Source organism: Schistocerca gregaria, chromosome 1, assembly GCF_023897955.1.
Source record: "Schistocerca gregaria isolate iqSchGreg1 chromosome 1, iqSchGreg1.2, whole genome shotgun sequence".
NCBI lineage: Eukaryota > Metazoa > Arthropoda > Insecta > Orthoptera > Acrididae > Schistocerca > Schistocerca gregaria.
In genome coordinates, this window is record NC_064920.1 from 272,366,262 (window position 1) to 272,386,995 (window position 20,734).

General features: G+C 38.9%; 1 protein-coding gene across 1 annotated transcript in view; it reads left to right on the forward strand.

Moving 5' to 3' along the window:
* LOC126340575 (adipocyte plasma membrane-associated protein Hemomucin-like) overlaps positions 1–20,734 on the forward strand; it is a 90,500-nt gene that overhangs the window by 6,083 nt on the left and 63,683 nt on the right. The window lies entirely within an intron of this gene.

A 20,734-nucleotide genomic window follows, 5' to 3' on the forward strand; every position in this document is an offset into this window, starting at 1 on the left:
GCGTTTCTGAAGAAGAGAAATTTGTTAAAATCGAGTATAGATTTAAGTGTCAGGAAGACGTTTCTGAAAGTATTCGTATGGAGTGTAGCCTTGTATGGAAGTGAAACATGGACGATAAACTTGTGTATTAGCAAGTTATGATTTCCTGAGTTGGAAGCTTTTTTGAGGCCACAGAAGATGGTTCAAATGGCTCTGAGCACTATGGGACTCAGCTGCTGAGGTCATAAGTCCCCTAGAACTTAGAACTACTTAAACCTAACTAACCTAAGGACAACACACACATCCATGCCCGAGGCAGGATTTGAACCTGGAACCGTAGCGGTCGCGCGGTTCCGGACTGTAGCACCGAGAACCGCTTGGCCACTCCAGCCGGCGCCACAGAAGATACCTTCCACTTTACTAGTGAGTTGCTGATCCTGTGAAAGAAGTCATAAAAAGACATCTACAGTACTGTTTCTGCTCTGGAAATCAGTTTGGTTTGTTCAAACTAATCTTGTGTTTTCCAATAAAATATTGTATCTGACTTGCAATTACTTTCTCAAACACTTGTGATCAGACAGGAGGAAAAGTGATTGAATAATATATTACCCTGTCTTCCACAGACCCTTTCTTGAAGAATGACTCCTAGACATTCCACAAAATCAGGAAGAAAACAAACTTGTTCAAAAGACTGATTTATTAAAACAGGCAGTGAATTGTTTTTATTTATTTACATTTTATGGCCTTCATTGGACCACTCTAGCCAAATTTATACAAAGAATTTTTCAGTTTCATGTCGACCCAGTATTTCTTCATTCTTTCAGATACCATTCTTCTTTCTTCATCGGAAATCACCCTTCCTATTGTCTGTTTGTTGATTTTTGTTTTCAGTCTGGTTTGTTTGCCTGTGAGTTTCCTGATTTTGTCAGTTTTATTTTTTAGGTCTTCCAATGTAATTTGTAGCTCATCCATACCTTCCTTGATTTCTGTAATCCATTTAATGTTGCACTTACTATTCCACAATTTTTCTATAAGTCTCCTGATGATCCTGTTCTCTGGTGTTCTGCTTAGATGTCCGAAAAGTGAAATGCTTTTCTTCCTGATTGTACTCATTACCGGTTCTATTTCCTTGTATACTGTTTTATTTGTAGCTACTCTCCAGTGACCATCTTTCTGGTACAATTTGTTGATGCACATTCTGATGATTCTTCTCTCTATTTTGAGTATTTTGTCTATTTGTGCCGTGTTAGTTGTTTTGAAGATGGTTTCACTTGTGTATATTATTTCTGGTTGAGTGACTGTTTTGTAGTGTTTCAATTTGGTTGCTATTGACAGGCTCTTTTTGTTGTAGGTGTTCTTGGTGATATATTGTGCTCTAATCAATTTGTTTATTCTGTTATGCCATGTTGGCTTTTCATTGAGGTTATATGTTATGATTTCTCCCAGATATTTAAATTTGTCTACAATTTTCATTTCTTGGTTTTCTATGACAATTTTGTTTATGATTGGTGGGTCAGTTAACATGATGACTGGTTTTGCAAAGGATATTCCAAGACCAATTTTCTGTGCTATTTCCTGTAGTGAGATAAATTGTTTGGTTTCCTGAATACTATTGGACAAGAGAGCAAGGTCATCAGCAAATCCTAGACAATTTAAACTTATGTTGTCTTTGGTTCTTCCAATTTGGATGTTCTTTGGGCTAATCTTGTACCATTCCCTCATTATGTATTCTAAAGCACAGTTGAACAGCAGGGGTGCCAAGCAATCTCCTTGTCTTAAAACTGTTTTTATGATGAATGGCTCAGAGTTCCCCCCTGAACTTGACTTTTGATACAGTGTTGGTTAAGGTGAATTCTATCAATTTGACTAATTTTGTAGGGAGCCCGAAATTCCTTAAGATTTTTAACATTGAAGGTCTATGGATACAGTCATATGCTTTATTAAAGTCCACGAGTGAGTTGTTTATGGTGTAATACACTAATTTACTGAACTTTGTATATTGTAAAAATAAGAACGTAAAAATTGATGGTGTTGAATGAGAAGACATGAAGACTGCCATTTCTGTGTGTAATCTCAACTCCAGATCTCAGGCTGGCCTCTAATTTCATAGAATGATTAACAGTTTCGTACATGCTCACTTACTGAAGAAATCTCAAACTCAGAGTTACCAAAAGCACTAAAGTAGTTTATTTTTTTTATTTATTTAGTCGTGTGGCTAGGGCCCCCCGTTGGGCAGGCCGGTCACTGGGTGCCGGTCTTTCAATTTGATGCTACTTCAGTGACCTGCAATCAATGAGGATGATAGGATGGTGATGAGGACAGCACAACACCCAGTCCCTGGGCGGAGAAAATTCCCCCTCCCAGCTGGGAACCAACCCAGAGAATTGACAATCCATCACGCTGACCATTCAGTTACTGGGAGCAGACAACTAAAGTAATGAGGAAGTATTAAACACTCAGCGACCTTGTCAGCAGTGGCTAGTATGGGTTAGATCAGAAAAACTACAAATAAATATCGCTATAGCGGTCAAGGGAAAACCACAGATATAGCATAACAAATAGCAGAAGGAGCGATAAGGGACATGGAGAATGAGGAATGGGAACGAGGAATGAGCAATGGTGACTGGGAGAAAGATAGGGGGTGGTTAAAGAATTTCAACTGAGCATATAAAAAGACGTGGAAAGCACAAATGGTAAACTATCTCAACGAGGAAAGAGAAAAGTAATGAGATGAGAACTGGAGATTTCTTCTGTTGGGCGGAAAGAACGGAGAAAGTTAATGTTATGACATGAAAAACCGTATAAATTTTTCGGAAGTATTATTCATCTCTCAACTAAACTCAAGCAGCTAGAGAAATCAAGATCTGGCGTGCTGAGGTCACATATAATGTTATCGACGACGTCACTAATAAGTCTTTGGATTTGGCCCCCTCCATGCCTCTGCAAAGGCCAAGCTGCTCGGTCTGTGTTTCTGAATGAGCTGACTAGGCAGAAAAACTGGAAGAAATTGCCCAACGGTGATGTCCAGGCGCTCCAACCTGCTATGAATTCTAGAGTGGGATTTCCACCGTAGGAAACACTAGCCAGTTAGCTTTTACATCTTTGACGTCAGCAGCTGCAGGCATATGCCTCAGGTGAAGTTTGCATGTAGTCAATATTGTGCCAATATTGTGTCATCTGCTGGGTGGTTACCTCCTGTTGATGGCCACGTACCTGGTGAGCCTGGATTCAGTTAGCCTTGCCCAATCTGGCACACTGCTACTATGGGAGCGGTCAGCTGCATGAGCTGCTCTCTCTCATGTGTCGCCATCTTACGTCAGCTCTCTGCAACTGTGCTGTTTGTAACATATGATGACCCAAGCATGCATCTTGTTAACTATTAGTATTACTCAGTTCTTTCAATTTGAGCTCCGTCATTGATTTTCCTACTCGGATAACAAAGAACAGCAGTACATTGATAGATAACTTTTTTATAGACCAAGATAAGTTTAGGGACATAAATGCTTATCCTGTTGAGAATGGTCTTTCAGATCATAGTGCACAGCTTGTTACAGTACATGACATAGCTCCATGCAGTACAATAAATCAGACTTTCAAAGCAGTGCGTTCAATTAACAATATAAATATTGCAAACTTTAGGGAAAGCCTACAGCAGCTAGACTGGGATGAAGCGTATAAGGAACCCGATGCAAACTTGAAATATAACTTATTTCACAATACATTTTTAAGGGTATTTGAAAATTGTTTTCCCAAGAAAATAGTTAAACATAATTCCAAGAAAACATATAAAAAACCTTGGCTAACTAAAGGAATAAGAATATCTTGCAACCGCAAAAGAGAACTGTATCTAACAGCAAGATGGAGTACTGACCCCGAAATTGTTCAATATTATAAAAACTATTGTGCGGTACTAAGAAAAGTTATTAAAAAGTCCAGAAGCATGTGTATCATGTCTGAGATCAGTAACTCTGATAATAAAATTAAAGCAATTTGGAATATTATTGAAAGGGAAACAGGGCAACCAAGAGCACAGGAAGACTTTAGTGCAATAAAATTGAATGACAAGTGCACTAACAAACAATCAGAAATTGAAAATATTTTGAATAATCATTTTTTTAAATGTTGTGGAGAAAATAGGATCTAGATCTTCACTAGAAGAGGCAAGGCTATTAATAGAAGAGGCCATACCTGCACAGTTTGAAACAGCTGTAATTCCACCAACCTCTCCCTCTGAAATCAGTAAAATAATAAACTCACTGAAAAGTAAAAGCTCTTACGGAATTGATGGCATTTCCAGCAAAGTACTTAAAGCTTGTTCCCCACAGATAAGTAGAATTCTCAGCCACGTATGTAATAGCTCTTTGGAGCAGGGTGTTTTCCCTGATAGACTGAAATATGCCATTGTAAAACCATTGCATAAAAAGGGGGATATGTCGGATGTCAACAACTACCGCCCAATCTCTCTTCTGACAGCTCTATCAAAAATTTTTGAGAAAGTAATGTATTCAAGAGTAGCCTCCCATATTTGTAAAAATAAAGTACTAACAAAATGTCAGTTTGGTTTTCAGAAAGGCTTTTCAACAGAAAATGCTATATATGCTTTCACTGATCAAATATTAAATGCTCTGAATAACCGGACATCACCCATTGGTATTTTTTGTGATCTCTCAAAGGCCTTTGATTGTGTAAATCATGGAATTCTTTTAGATAAGCTAAATCATTATGGTTTGAGTGGGGCAGTGCACAAATGGTTTAATTCATACTTAACTGGAAGAATGCAGAAAGTTGAAATAAGTGGTTCGTGTAATGTTAAAACAGCTGATTCCTCAAACTGGGGTGCTATCAAGCACGGGGTCCCACAGGGTTCGGTCTTAGGTCCTTTACTGTTCTTGATATACATTAATGACTTACCATTCCACATTGATGAAGATGCAAAGTTAGTTCTTTTTGCTGATGATACAAGTATAGTAATAACATCCAAAAGCCAAGAACTAAGTGATGTAATTGTAAATGATGTGTTTCACAAAATTATTAAGTGGTTCTCAGCAAACGGACTCTCTTTAAATTTTGATAAAACACAGTATATACAGTTCCGTACAGTAAATGGCACAACTCCAGTAATAAATATAGAATTTGAACAGAAGTCTGTAGCTAAGGTAGAATTTTCAAAATTTTTAGGTGTGTCCATTGATGAGAGGTTAAACTGGAAGCAACACATTGATGGTCTGCTGAAACGTCTGAGTTCAGCTACGTATGCTATTAGGGTTATTGCAAATTTTGGTGATAAGAATCTCAGTAAATTAGCTTACTATGCCTACTTTCATTCACTGCTTTCGTATGGCATCATATTCTGGGGTAATTCATCGTTGAGTAGAAAAGTATTCATTGCACAAAAACGTGTAATCAGAATAATTGCTGGAGCCCACCCACGGTCATCCTGCAGACATCTATTTAAGGATCTAGGGATCCTCACAGTAACCTCACAGTATATATATTCCCTTATGAAATTTGTTGATAATAATCCAACCCAATTCAAAAGTAATAGCAGTGTGCATACCTATAACACCAGGAGAAAGGATGATCTTCACTATGCAGGGTTAAATCTGACTTTGGCACAGAAAGGGGTAAATTATGCTGCCACAAAAGTCTTTGGGCACCTACCAAACAGCATCAAAAGCCTGACAGATAGCCAACTAACATTTAAAAATAAATTAAAAGAATTTCTAGATGACAACTCCTTCTACTCATTGGCTGAATTTTTAGATATAAAGTAAGTATATAAAAAAAATAAAAAAAAAAAAACTTAATCATTAGTGTCATGCAATATTTTGTGTAATGTAATTTCTTGTACAGACATCTTTTATTAATCTGACACGTTCCACATCATTACGAAGTGTCGTATTCATGATCTATGGAACAAGTATTAATCTAATCTAATCTAATCTAACCTGGCAGGCTACTTCTAAGCTGGCACACTTCAGCGACTGTGGCCAACAAGTATCACCGATGCCAGCTATCTCCTCTCCAGCTACAATTCTGTATGTGTAACTGTCATGAATAAATGTCTGTCTTAACCATGTATGTTTTACTGACAGTTTACTGTTCAACTCCAGCTCACCACCACAACTGCACCCAGGTCCAGATAGGAGAAATAGCACTCCATCATAACACAGTAGCAACTAATCCACCTACCATAGTAGATGTCATATCCATCCTCTACGGAACTACCCATCCTCATACTCTGATCTGCCTTGAAGTTCATGCTGTGTGGTCCAACACACTGCACTGATCTCTGATGAGCCTTCCTAATAGTGTGCATTCTGCTGCAAGGCTAAATTTTATTTACTGATACAACCACAGAGGCTTTTGGCAAAGCAATTATAGCCATATCCTATTTCATAGGGCTCTAAGTTCAGTGTAGACTGCAGGAGAGCTTTTTTGGAGTTTGGGAAGTGGAAATACACACATCAAAAAAAGTTTTGCATCACCCCAGTTCCCAGAACTCCTGAACATAGACGTTGACTGTGGATATTATATCACAGACACAGTTCCCCTTGACTGTTCAGAGATGTCACTAAACCTGCTCAAAGATGTAAACAACCATGCATGTGCAGTGCCTATTAGATGGAGGGAGTCCGACAGCCAATCAGTTCCAGTAATTCCACCAGGAAGGAGTTACATGGTTCGTGTTGTCTGTAGTTCAACCGTGCCTAGATGGTCAATACCATGGTTCAATCATGTTCATATTGTTACTTTGTGCCAGGAAGGGCTCTCAACTAGGGAAGTGTCCAGGCATCTCGGAGTGAACCAAAGCGATGTTGTTCAGACATGGAGGTACAGGAGCTGTCAATGACATGCGTCGCTCAGGCTGCCCAAGGGCTACTACTGCAGTGGTGACTACTACCTATGGAGTATGGCTCAGAGGAACCCTGACAGCAACGTGACCATGTTGATCGATGCTTTCTGTGCAGCTACAGGATGTCATGTTATGACTCAAACTGTGCGCAATAGGCTGCATGATGCACAACTTCACTCCTGACATTCATGGCGAGATCCATCTTTGCAACCATGACACCATGCAGCGCAATGGAGATGGGCCCAACAACATGCCGAATGGACAGATCAGGATTGGCCTCACATTCTCTTCACCAATGAGCATTGCATAAGCGTTCAACCAATCGTTGGAGACATGTTTTGAGGCAACCACGTCAGGCTGAATGTCTTAGGCACACTGTCCAGCAAATGCAGCAAGGTGGAGGTTCCCTGCTGTTTTGGGGTGGCATTATGTGGGGCTGACGTACACTGCTGGTGGTCATGGGAGGTGCCATAATGGCTGTACGATATGTGAATGCCATCCTTCGACCAACAGTGAACCATATTGGCAGCATATTGGTGAGGCATTCTTCTTCATGGATGCCATTTTGCACCCCCATTGTGCACATCTTCTGAAGGACTTCCTTTAGGATAGTGACATCACTCGACTAGAGTGGCCAGCGTGTTCTCCAGAGATGAACCCTATGAAACACGCCTGGGATAGTTTAAAAAGGCCTTTTTATGGATGATGTGACCCACCAACCACTCTGAGGGGTCTATGCCGAATTGCTGTTGAGGAGTGGGACAATCTGACGAACAATGGCTTGATGAACTTGTGGATAGTATGCCATGACGAATACAGGCATTCATCAGTGCACGAGGACATACTACTGGGTGTTAGAGGTACCAGTGTGTACAGCAATCTGGACCACCACCTCTGAAGGTCTCACTGTATGGTGGTACAACATGTAATGTGTGATTTTCGTGAGCAATAAAAATTGAAGAAATAATGTTTATGTTGATTTCTATTCCAATTTTCTACACAGGTTCCGGAACTCTTGGAACTGAAGTGATGCAAAACTTTTTTTGATGTGTGTAGGGAAGCTTTAAGGCAGCTCGTGAGAGATGTCTGGACAGCTTAGTTGGTAAGAAGATTCCCTGCAGAAGGCGAGGGCTCACATGTGAGTCCCGTTCTGGCACACAGTTTTAGTCTGAGAGAAAGTTTCATAACAGTGACCAGTCTGCTGCAAAATGAAAGTTTTCATGTGGAGAAATGAGCTGGTTTGCAACCAATTATAAAGTTTCCACAGTGTTGCTATAGGTCAGGTAGAGATTAAAACAAAAAAGGGTCTAAAAACATCAGACAAAACTTATTCATCAGGTACTCTATGTGACAGCCATTGTACAGAAACAATGAAGTATGCTTAAAAGAATAATCTGGTTCCTCAAGTAACACAAGGTTATCAGAGGACCCAAACTCAACAGGAAAGTAAGTGGACAGGATAAAAAATATAACCTTTAAAATAGATCTCACATTGCAGTGGGAAATGAGCAGGTTCAACATACATCACAAAAAACTGAAACTCAAGGAAGACCTACAAGTATGTTTGCTTCTCTAGAATAAGTGCATTTTTAATCATGCAACACACTTGAGCTAAGAGACAGCTATCACTACTGAAAGGATGGCCTCACAGAGAATATGTCTAAATGTGGAATGGCTTCCTGTATAAAAAATAAATAAATAAAATGTTTAATGCCCCTTACATGTCGTAGGCATCCAAACAGTGGCTGCTAATGCTTGTATTTTTTTTTTTGATCAAAGTATGTCCCAGTTAGTTTACATCACAAGAGGCTACAGATTATGAATTAATCAATGAACTTGTAACACATCTGTGCCTACTATTGCTCTTTCTCGCATCCTTTAATGTATTTGATATGCTAGCTGACCCAACATCAGATTTTCTCAGGTGTCAAGTTGGTGAAATTCCCATGATATCCTATAAGCTATGTATGTGCAATAAGTGACACAACATGCAATTCGGTGTTGCTACAGAACCTTGCTGTGCCACAGTTTTGTTTTCCCACCATTGTAGGTTCCTCTTAGTGGGAAGTTTATTTCATTCCATTAACCACTCTCCAGTCAGAATTTGTCTATTTAGTCAGAGTAGTTCATGAGAGAAAGCTACTGAGATGGATAGCTATCAGAGCAAACTGCACACTGAACAGCAAATTGCATTTTTGTGAATAGGATCATTGTGTCTGATGTTCCTGATTTCTGTATCCTGTGACTTCTGAAAATGATTTCAGAAAAGTGCTGAGGTGCTTCCTTCAGTTGAGCTACGGTCAGTTTCTCCCTCTTATTTCTACAATTGGACTCTCTTTCATTTTTAATGACCTCAACATTCCTGGCATATTAAACCCTTTACATGTTTATGAGGCAGCATCATGAACTTAGTAGATCTCACCACAAGTATTATACACCAGGCTGATGAATTGTCACTGTCCCAACGCTGCAGATCACAACAGGAGGTGCCTTATTTCCTAGGACTGAATTTGTGTGACATTTTAAAAGGGTATTACCTAGGCATAGTTTTATCATAACTTAGTACTCCAGAATCGACAAAATACTTTACCAGACTTTGCTAGTATGGTGCCTATATGGCTAACTCTCAGTCAGTATGTAAAATAGTTGATAACAACAGACAGTGAAAGATTGGTTAAAACTTATTCGCCATGTTTTCCTTGCTCAACTTGATATGTCACATATGCTAGCTTTGCAACATACTATCTGTTGCTACCATGTAACAGGGTTACTCATTCATGGCTGGAGTAATGGTTACTCTCCTTGTTTTGCTGCCTCTACTGGCGCATACGAGGTCTGTCTAAAAAGTATCTGACCTTTGATTTTCCCAGATAAAATAGAGACAATAGTGCAGCGCCACTGTACACAGTAAAGGAAGAGACCTTTATGCGCATGCATGAATTTTGTCCACGCCTTCCAGCGCATCAGTCATTGCCTGTCGGTCACAGAGTGAGGTGCTACACAACATGTTCATCAGATTACCATTTCTCTCAAGATGACTGAATGTGTTGAGCAAAGATGCTTCATCAAATTTTGTCAAAAGCTTGGTGATTCTCAAAGCGAAACAATTTGTAAGATTCAGCAGCTGTTTGGAGAAGATGTGATGGGTGAAAATAAATTATGGAGTGGTTCAACCGATTCAAAAATGGCCGCACATTAGCGGAGAGTGAGCAGCATTCTGGCAGGCCCCAAACTGCTCAGAGTGCAGCTGTTGTTGAGGGTGTGTAAAATTTGGTGATGGCAGATCATCTTTTGACCGTGTGGGAGATTGCCCAAGAGGTTGGAGTAAGTAAAGATTCTGCACATGCAATTTTGCATGATGATTTGAACATACACCGAGTGACTGCGAAATTTGTGCTCAAGTTGTTGTCGCCAGAATAAAAAGACCTCCCTTTTGACGTTGCACAGGACTCTCTGGACACTGCCAACACTGATCCTGGGATTCTGAACACCGTGATTACTGGAGATGATAGCGAAAAACTGGCAACTGCATCACGACAACACTCCCACACATTCATCCCAGTTGATCCAAAATTTCTTGGCCAAACATGGAGGTACAGCCATTTGCCATCCTCCCTACTCTCCAGACAAGGCTCCTTGCGACTTCTGGTTGTTTCCAAAATTGAGGACGCCACTGAAAGGATCCCATTTTGAGAGTAGAGAAGAGATCATGCGGAACACGATGAAGGAGCTGAACACCATTCCAAAAGAAGACTTACGGAGGTGTTTCTGTCAGTGTGTGCAAGCACAAGGGGCCTACTTTGAAGGGGATTAGGGCCAAAGGTCAGATTTTTTTTAGACAGGCCTTGTATTATTAAACCAAATATTGCATTAGATGAGTGTAATTTGGTACTGTTCAGTCAAATGCAACATAAAACTGCATTGTTAAAAAAAATTGTAACAAGAAGGAAACTGATGTTTTCTGTTGGCACTGGGCATCTCATGAAACAAATTATGAGCAGTATTTGTTTAAGCTGACTCCATCTACCAATTACAGTTACCTGGCAAAACAAAGGACAAAATGAACCTAGTGACTCTTATGAGAAAATAGAGTGTCAGAGAGAGAGATGGGAAAATTTTAATGACTGGGTAGAAGTCATGAGTGGCATCTAACAAGGTTCAGTGTTGTGTCCCCTCCTATTCATTATTTAAGTGAACCAATATCCACTTAACATACATCAAGCAGATTCAGTACTCTCTGAAGATGACACAAACGTTTTTTATTTTGGAATTACAAAACAGAAGAAACTGTTACACACATTTCTCATGGAATCATGTTGTGGTTCTCAGAAAATGGTCTGTACTGCAATTTTTTTAAAACGTATATATACAATAAATGTAGTACATGATGAATGAGGATCACCAAATAGAACAGAATGTTCCAATTTTTGGAAGTATGTATTGGCAGGTATTTGAGCAAGGGGAAACAGATTAAACTGCTCAAACTGTCAAATCCATCTTTTGATCCACGTATCTGAAGCAAAAGAACCACCTTAATGTGTCTTGGATATTTAGACTCATTAACATCTTACATGTTTTTTTTGGTGTCAATGTGTCTATATGTGTGAATGTATCCACTTTTATAGAACTAGAGCCAGAGCTCAAAGCCTAGTGAACACTGTCCTATGATACATTTGTCTTGCACCACTCATCATTCTACTATAGATGAGTGATTGCTTTTGTCTTATTTTATGTATTGTTCCATAACACAATATACCTCTTCAAGAATTTAATTAGGCTATCCTAATTCCATCCAAACAACACACACACACATTCACCAATGAAATCCATATTTCCACACTAATATTGTAAATGTGAAAGTAATTCTGTTACACTTCATGACTAAACTGCTGAATTGGTTTTGATGAAATTTTCTTTGGCGATAGTTTGAACACTGAGAAAGAAATAGGTTGCTTTAGAAAATGTATAGTGTGAGATATTTATTGATTTGAAGATGTACAGCGAAACATGGAACAATAATTACTCATTGAGAAAGTTTTGACTTACGATTTTTGAATTTTATCATGACTGCTTTTCGTGTTTGATATGTTCTACATAATATGATTCAGCATAATGAATACAAAGCTTATACATTCTTGAATGTGTTTTATCTGCATTTCCATCCTAAAATCAGTCACATGCCCATCATATTTTAGCCACGAAGTTTCAGGTACCTCTTATACAGGGTACAGCAGTGTTCATAACATAATTTGACTTGCGTAGTACAATGACGTACTGCAGGAATGCATGCCAGCTCATGCCGCATTCGTGTACTAATGAGCTGCCATTTCGAATGTGATAGTGATATGGAGCGGTAGAGTGCACAGCATTGTGCCTTTGCTGTTGAAATTTATTTCAAGAATAACGACTCAGTTATTGCTACCCAGCATCTGTTTTGGCAACATTTCAACTTAGGGACATCATGGGAAAGTTCCAGATGGACAGACCATTGTGAGGTGTGTATGTGCACTGCTCATCGTCATGTGCAAACTGTGCATCTGATCGCTTATTCAGGAGAATATTGCACGAAGTTCTCTATTTTCACCTATATAAGCTGCAGATTGTCCAGGAAATTAGGCCTCATGATTGGGTTTATGCGAAACGTTCTGCTGAACCATGTGTGATCTCCATAGCCAAAATTCACAATGTTGCACACCATCCTGATCACAGATGAAGCTCATTTTGAGTTATGTGGTTCAGTGAATAAACAGAATATGTGTTATCGGAGTGATGTAAACCCACATGAACTGCACATCAAGCCCTTGCACAGTTCTCGTGTCACAGTGTGGTGGGATTATTGGCTCTTACTTCTTTGAGGATGACAGCAGCATGGCTGTAACTATCACTAGTGAATGCTACCTAAAGATGCTACAAGAGTTTGTTCTTCCCCAGTTAGGTATGGTCGGTGTGAATGTGGAACAATTATGGTTTCAACAAGACAGAGTGACCTCGCATACAGCCAGAATGTGACAGACATTTCCCGGTAGAGTAACTTACCATTTTGGTGACATTTCCTGGTTGCCTCGCTCATCTGACCTTTCGTGTGCAGACTTTTTCCTTTGGGGCTACCTGAAGCAAGAAGAGTTCCGAACACGTTGTGCCACTATTCCTGAGTTGAAGGATCACATCAGAACTACCGTTGGCAATGTCCCAGGGAATACTTTATGCTGAGTTATGGAAAGCTTCCAACGCCATGTAGATGAAAGTGCTGTGCAGAGGGAGCGTCATTTGATAGGAGTCATATTCAAAAAGTAATGCATGCAATGAACTGTGACTTACATGTTAGTAAATGGCATACCTTTAACTATTAACTGACATAAGAAGTAATTAATAAATTACAGTTACTGCCTGATGGTGTGTTTTTAATATCCTTCTATGAACGGTGCCACACCCTTTAATTTCTGAGATGATTGAGGACTCACAACAACGGCATCGTTTGAATGCTGTATGACAAACAGAGAGATGTTGTGCCCATAGGTGTAGAATGTGGGGGACTTCCAGTGAGGCTGCATTTGATTATGATATGTGAACGCAGCCATGGGTGACAGGCATACATGTGGGGGCAGCTTTCTTTATTGCATGAACAAATATTATAAAATTTGCACTGCACAAAACTACAAATTATTTATTTTTTGTTGTTGTCAATTTGAAGCTACTTCATAATTTTAGAAAGTCCAATTTTATGTTAGTCACACCACTCTTCATAACAACGCTACTGATGTAATTCTTGAGTTTCTTCCGGCGTATTTGATAATCAAAATATCCACGGGTGTACTGCCGGTCTACAGTGTCCAACGGGCACAATATTTCGGCGATCATATATGTCGCCATCATCAGGTGAACTGACAGACTGAGCTCCTGTGAACATGCCAGCACGGAGATCCGTATGCTATGGCTGATCAGAGCAGCCATAGTGTACGTATCTCTGTGCCGGCACGTTCACAGGAGCTCAGTCTGTCAGTTCACCTGATGATGGCGACATGTATGATCGCCGAAATATTGTGCCCGTTGGACGCTGTAGACCGGCAGTACACCCGTGGATATTTTGATTAACGCTACTGATGTTGATCAAGAGGTCTTGGTGTTGTGGTTACAGTTTCTGCCCCTCAATTATGGAGTCCCGGGTTTGATTCCTGGCTGGGTTGGATTTTCTCCTTTGGGGAATGGGTATGTGCATGGTGTCCTCATCATCATTTTATCATGATGGACATGCAAGGCAGCAAAGTGACATCAAATAAAAGACTTGCACCAAGCAGCTGAACATCTCAGATCTGCCTGCCAATAAAGCCATAGGCACATTTCATTTCATTTTACTGGTGTGGGAGCACAATTGCATGTAACTTCTAGAGTACAATTCTTACACAATCCTCAGTGTGTTTATCTATATTTCCATGCTAATATTGTTAAATGTGAAAGTAATTCTGTCAGTTACATTTTCACAACTAAACTGCTGAGCCAGTTTTGATGAAATTTGCTATGGAGGTAGCTTGAACTTCGTGAAAGAAATCAGGCTACTTTAGGATGTAAAAAGAAAGAAGTCGACCCCCTAAGAGGACGAAGTAAGAAATAAGAAATGGAACATCTTTTTTTTCTTGAGTGAACTTGAACCATGTCAAAAAATTATTAAACCTTTTGCATAATGTACACATGTTGTATAATGTATAGATGCCCAAGCCCCTCTGCTCGGTAATGATGCTGCATGCGCCATGTCGTCATGCATTGAGGGGGGCCGAGGGGATGCCCATCAAGAGCTATGCTTACCCGAACAGGCAGATATGTGAAGGCAGCTGACATTATTACACTTACAATAGCTTGCTTACTTACCATCACTCTTTATAACAAAACTACTGACACGGGAGTATAGCTATGGGTAATAGCTAGTGCAAATACTATTCTAAAAGAATAATGATGTACATGATTATAAGACATAGTTGATTAGTGTTAAAGTTATTAATGACATAAAAAAGGTGATTGATATGCTTCAAAAAATCTTTGCTCATTTGGCCAATATCGTAAAAGGCCTGACAAATAGTAAAGCAAATTTTAAATCCAAGCAGAAATTTTTCCTTGTGGGGTGCTCAAATTCCTTGAGCTAGTGGCATCACAAAAGGAATGTAATAATTATGTAAAACATTGCAACCCTATGCTTAGATGTGACCAAATCTACTGCCAAAATTAAACAGTATTTTTGTGAATTATACAAATGTAGAAGCTTCCAATAAAAAATAAAAGATTTGAACACTAATATAATAAACTTATCTGCAGTACAAATTTTGTATCAGGGGATGACCACCTTTTTTGCTATCTGGAAAACTAGAGAGTAAAAGATTTTTTATATGATTTAAACTGTGTGCAAGGTGACTGAGAAGGAATGTCACATAATTTGTGAAGTGATTCTACTTGTGAAAATAAACTGCAAAAATCCTATGAACATGTGTCCGATTTTCAATCATTATGAAACTGGAGGGCGTTGAAGACTGCGTTCGATTTTCAATCATTATGGAACTGGAGAGTGTTGAAGACTACACAATCCATGCATGAGTATGAAGACAAGTGTGACTGTGAACATTACTGATATGCTGTGGAGGCACTGTGGTGGACAGAATAGTGGTGGGACAGGCAACTGATACATCGTGCAAGAGGTGTTCAAGAAGTCCTCTACCCATCTCAATGCGCTTGTCAACTTGTTGGACTTACTCAGTTAAACAAAACTCAGGCACGACATGTGCGCAGCCTCACGACTGCTCACTGATCCAACCTGTGACTGCACACTGGGTATGATTGCTTCTGTTGCCTTGGTGTGACGTCACAGTTCTGCCATCTGTTGGAGAAACCCCACACTTCTCCTAGGAAGGATCAGTCAGCTGTTCCAACAGTATTCTGTCCACCACAATGCCTGCAGAGCATTTTGGTAAGTAATATTCACACTTTTCTTCATACTCATTCTTGGATGGGTGTAGTCTTCAAACTACTCCAGTTCTGTAATAATCAAAAATCAGGCGCATGTTCATAGGAATTTTTCGGTTTATTTTCACATGTAGAATCGCCTCACAAATTATGTGATGTTCCTCTGTTTATTCATTAGTCTGTGATAGATTTATGTTCAATTCAATGCACATGGTCCGCAGTGCTCGAACTTTGAAAAAGTTCTCAATTGGAAGACTTAATTGAATCTGCAAAGAAGATTCTCCAAAAGCCAACTCTTTTTAGGAATTTCTGTCATACTATTCCCATCTTACAATCTTTGCAAGATCAAACAAGTAGCAGAAGGTCAAAATTTGGACTGTAGGTAGTACGTATGAGGATTATACAATCACGTATGCCAGTTTATTCCCATATGGATTATGTCTGATCTTATTAATTGATCTTCTCATTTAAATTTGTTGTTCATGATAGTGAAGGAATGAACGTATGTACATTGTTCAAATAACTTATGCAAATACAGTCGAATGACATCATCGACAGCTGCCGAAATTTCGACAGGAGCAGATCCTACAATTTTCAAGGCATAACTGCAGCAAGTAGTTCCCTTGCACAGTGCTTACTAGCAGCAGTTATGCACTGGAAATGGCAGGATATGCTCCTGTCCAAATATCAGCGGCTGTTGATGACATCACCCAGCTACATTCCCGAAAGTTATTTGAACAAGGTAGGTACAATTCTTCCACTGCCATTATTTTTGTCCTGAAACTGGGTTTAGTATTCACAGTTAGTGGTTACCTTTTCTTCCCTGAAGAGCAATTAGAAATGACAGAAGAGGTTGATATGAGAAAGCTTCTCAGTGTTATACTAGAATACTAGCTGGGCACATTTCAGCGATAATGCTCACACTTCTTTTTGATAACAAACTATTTACTCCATTTATAGTGAAGGCACCAGTTCAAATAGCCAAGTTAAGAAATTGCTTATATTTTTTAAGGATAATACTGCAAAATTGTTGCACTGAACCCTTAACATTGGAAATCAGTATGTATGACTTACTTTTGAAATGAAACTCAAGAGAAAGGGATGAAACAGGTATTCAGAAGAAAAATATCTACTTAGCAGCTACAGTTAAAACCAATACAGGAAGACTTGAAGCAGTGGAAAGTGGATCTATTATGTCACTGAGGCTTTGTCCAAATAAAATAAGTATTAGTCTTACTGCACTAAAACATTGTGGACAATGATCTTTTAATCAGGTTACATGCTACAGATATGAAATCTTTAGGTTATGCCAAAAAATATATCCTAAATTTCCAAAATAATCTTCCTAGGCATCAACTGCAGTATACATCTTAGGTCCTGTGCTACCCATAATTATATACCTTACCGCTGTGGAAGCTACCTGTGTGAGCTGCCTTATAGTAAAACATGGTCAGTGTATTCTATTGTTACCACATGCAGACATACTCTAATCCCGTTTTTGACAGAGTGAAGGTATTAAAGGAAAGGCAAACTATTCAAGCAAATCAGAAATGTAAGTTCTATTCAAGGTTTTGTATTGCATGGGCACTGTCAAGTCATAATGAATTACTATGTACAAATTGCTGTAACTGGCAATATTCTATTACCCTGTTGCTGATAATTCTGCAGATCATAACAGCAAGGCTCTGGATATTTGATTATTTACTATCTGGGTATCTATTTCAGCAGCACTTGCTGTGAGCTCATGAAGTGGGAACTGATTTCCATTGTGTGCTTCAGCCCTGTCACTCATCTGGTGGCAATATACTATACATTACTTATGTCTGTTTCTTCATCTTCCTCCACTTTTATACTCAAAGCTTAACTGTAATTTACTTTTCTTTTTACACGTGTTTGTGGTGAAGAGGGTGCAAATCACTATCTGTACATCCAGAGGTATGTTTCTGCGGCCTTTCTAAATTGTTTCAGACAAGTACTGAGATGATTGTTTGAAAAGGTCATTGCCAATTTCTTCGCCAGCTAAGATAGGGCCCCAGTTCAAATGACTTTAATTGTGATGAGATGATATATGCTAATCTTTCTTCTTTTCATTTCATTTACATTTGGACCTTTAAAATCTGTAGTTCTTGAAGAATTAATTAGATTTTACTTAATGGTATGTCCTAATCTTCTCCTCTGACTTGTGTATCTCCTAATTTACAGCTTCAAATGACTTTGTCTTCTCTTTGGCTTCTGAAAATTTTGCCTCCACCCCCTCATCTTTCTCATCTTGCACAGTTCCCTGCTACTAGCAATGTTTGCTTAGAGCACAAGATTGTCCATCTTTTCCAATCTTCTGACTACTTCTCTGTCGATGTTCTGGTGCAGTCTTGTTTGCTCTTCAAATGCTACCTTCTATTCCTTTTATCTTCTTGTCCCTTCATCTTCCCCTTGGTCTCTTGCCCTCCATTTTCACCGTGTGCATCTTCCTTGGCATCCACTTCTCATCCATTTTCTTCATATCCCCATATCATTTTAATGTTTTTTCTTAGTCTTTCTTGTAAGGGTTTCCCATGTGTTGTCTCCGTAGTATTTACATTTCTCATCTTTTCAATTTTTGTTATGCCCGTGGAACTTCTCAAAGAACTTGATTTCAAGGGCACCTTACTTTCTTAACTTTCCTTCATGACCCGGGTTTCAGCAACATAAAATAGAAACGGTCTTTAGCACGATTGATACATCATCTTCTTACTTTTCTGGGGGACTTCTTTGGTTCATATAATTCCTATCACATGTCTCAGAAAGCTATCAGCTAGCCTTTCTTTTTCTCTTTTTCCCATTTTCATGTACTGTACACCTGAAGTGCTTGAAACTTTTCACTGCTTTTAACTGCTCCCTGAAAAGTGTCATGCTTACTACAGGACTGTCCTCTTTTCTAGTGACCACTAGCTTGCACTTCCTTGCTTTAAATTTTGGGCCACCAGTATTAAAAGGAATGGAGATAGTGTTTGAGACTGTTTCTGTACTTCAACCGCTGTGTTTGCTCTACACTCACTCTGACACAAGTTACACTTCCCTGATACAATTATTTTTCATTAGTACAGGATTATTCTCTATACCCTTTCCTTCTTAGTGCCTCTCACATTTTTTTGGGTACAGTGATGTACGCTTTTCCTAAATCCAGGAAGACCATCGGTAGATATCTACCATTCTCATAATGGTGTTCCTGCATATGTCTCACAGCAAATAAGGGAGCTGTTGTTTATCTTCCTTTCCTGAAGTCAAACTATAATCTCTCAGCTGCTTTTCCATTGTTCTCCATATTTACCTTTCCAGAATCACTTAGAAAAATTTTGCACAGTGCCTTTAAGGATAATTTCCCTACAGTTTTTGAAATCCTCTTCAGTTTTCATACACCTCTCATAATTCTTCACGATCACCTTGTCCCCCCCCCCCCCCCCCCTCCTCTGCTGCTCTGCTCATTTCCACACTTAGTTAATCCAGTACCTTAATCCGGTACCTTTCCTCATTTTGTTTTGTTCAGTGCCTCCTGCACTTAAATCCAGTTTTGAGTGTTTCATATTTGCAGTTCCCACATTATCTCTATATCTTTGTTTTCCTCCACTGTTCCACTTGGGTTCAGAAAACCATAAAAATACATTGTACACACTATTTGAGGTCCAACCCCTATTACACCCCATTCCTATTTTTATAAACTATTTTTAAATTTTCTACTATTCCTCCTTTCCTGTTTCTAATCATTTCTTACAGTATTTACTTATTTCCTTTACTCTCCTGCCCCATTGTCATGATCTGTTTTTCCATCCACTTACTCCTTTCCACTTTGATAACTTTTTGCACTTTCTCACTTTATATTTTTCACTTGCTTCTGACATTCTTTATTAAAATCGATAATCTAAACACCTTATTGTTCTTGAAAAGCACTTCTGTAACTTGAGAATTTCACCAAGTTAACTTCTTGTATCTTCTCTTCTTAATTGGTTCTGCCATGCACCTCCTATGGTGCTTCTACCAATGTGCTCTTTAAAACTCCTGCATTCTTCTTCCACAGTTTGCAACTCACCTAGGGCTTTTTTCTTCTTACTTTCTGCTGATATTGTTCCTTTAGGTCTTCTTTTGCTGATGTTGTTCTTTTAGCTTTTCTTTCTTTTTACCTTCCATAGTCACATTCACCTTTCAATGATTTACTGACACTAAGGGTTGCCATAGATTTCATGGGGCCCTAGACAAATTTTGTGAGGGTCCCTAGCCCATCTCAGCCCAAAGCAGTTAATTATCACAAATATTAATTCTTCAGTATTTTGTTTTACACATGAGTGGTAAATAAATGCTGCCTGCACAGTCCTCTGTCAACTATTTATTTATTGATTGAATGTACTGTGTTTAAATAGTTACAAATTTGAATATAACATAATAACAATAATAATAATAATAATAATAATAATAATAATAGTAATAGCTATCAAAAGAAAATCAGTCAATCCATATTTAAATAAATTTAATTTCCAGAAAAGGATTGATTATTTTTTGCTCACAAATGTGGCAAATACTGGCTGTGGGGATTCATCATTTAATTTCACAGTAGAGGATGTTCAGTCGTTGCCATAATCAATTATTAATATGTGTTGTAAAACTGAGTTTAATTGTCAGTTGACTATCACTTCTTCAACTTTTCTTGAGTCATGTGAGATGCTAGTGTGGGGGAAAAAAGAGGTAAGCACTTTGGTGGCTGCAGGGCAAGAAGTGTTGTGCAGGGATGGCTCTGGCAGTGGTGACAACATTTGCAGCTCACGTCCTATTGTGACCAATTGCCATAAAGAAAGTAACACACAGAAGTGCAAACATTTTATCAAAACCCATTAAAGTGACATTCATGTTCACATGTGGTAATTATTTGAAACAATGAAAGTGATATGGAATTATAGTAAGGCCACAATGAAGATCAAAGAACAG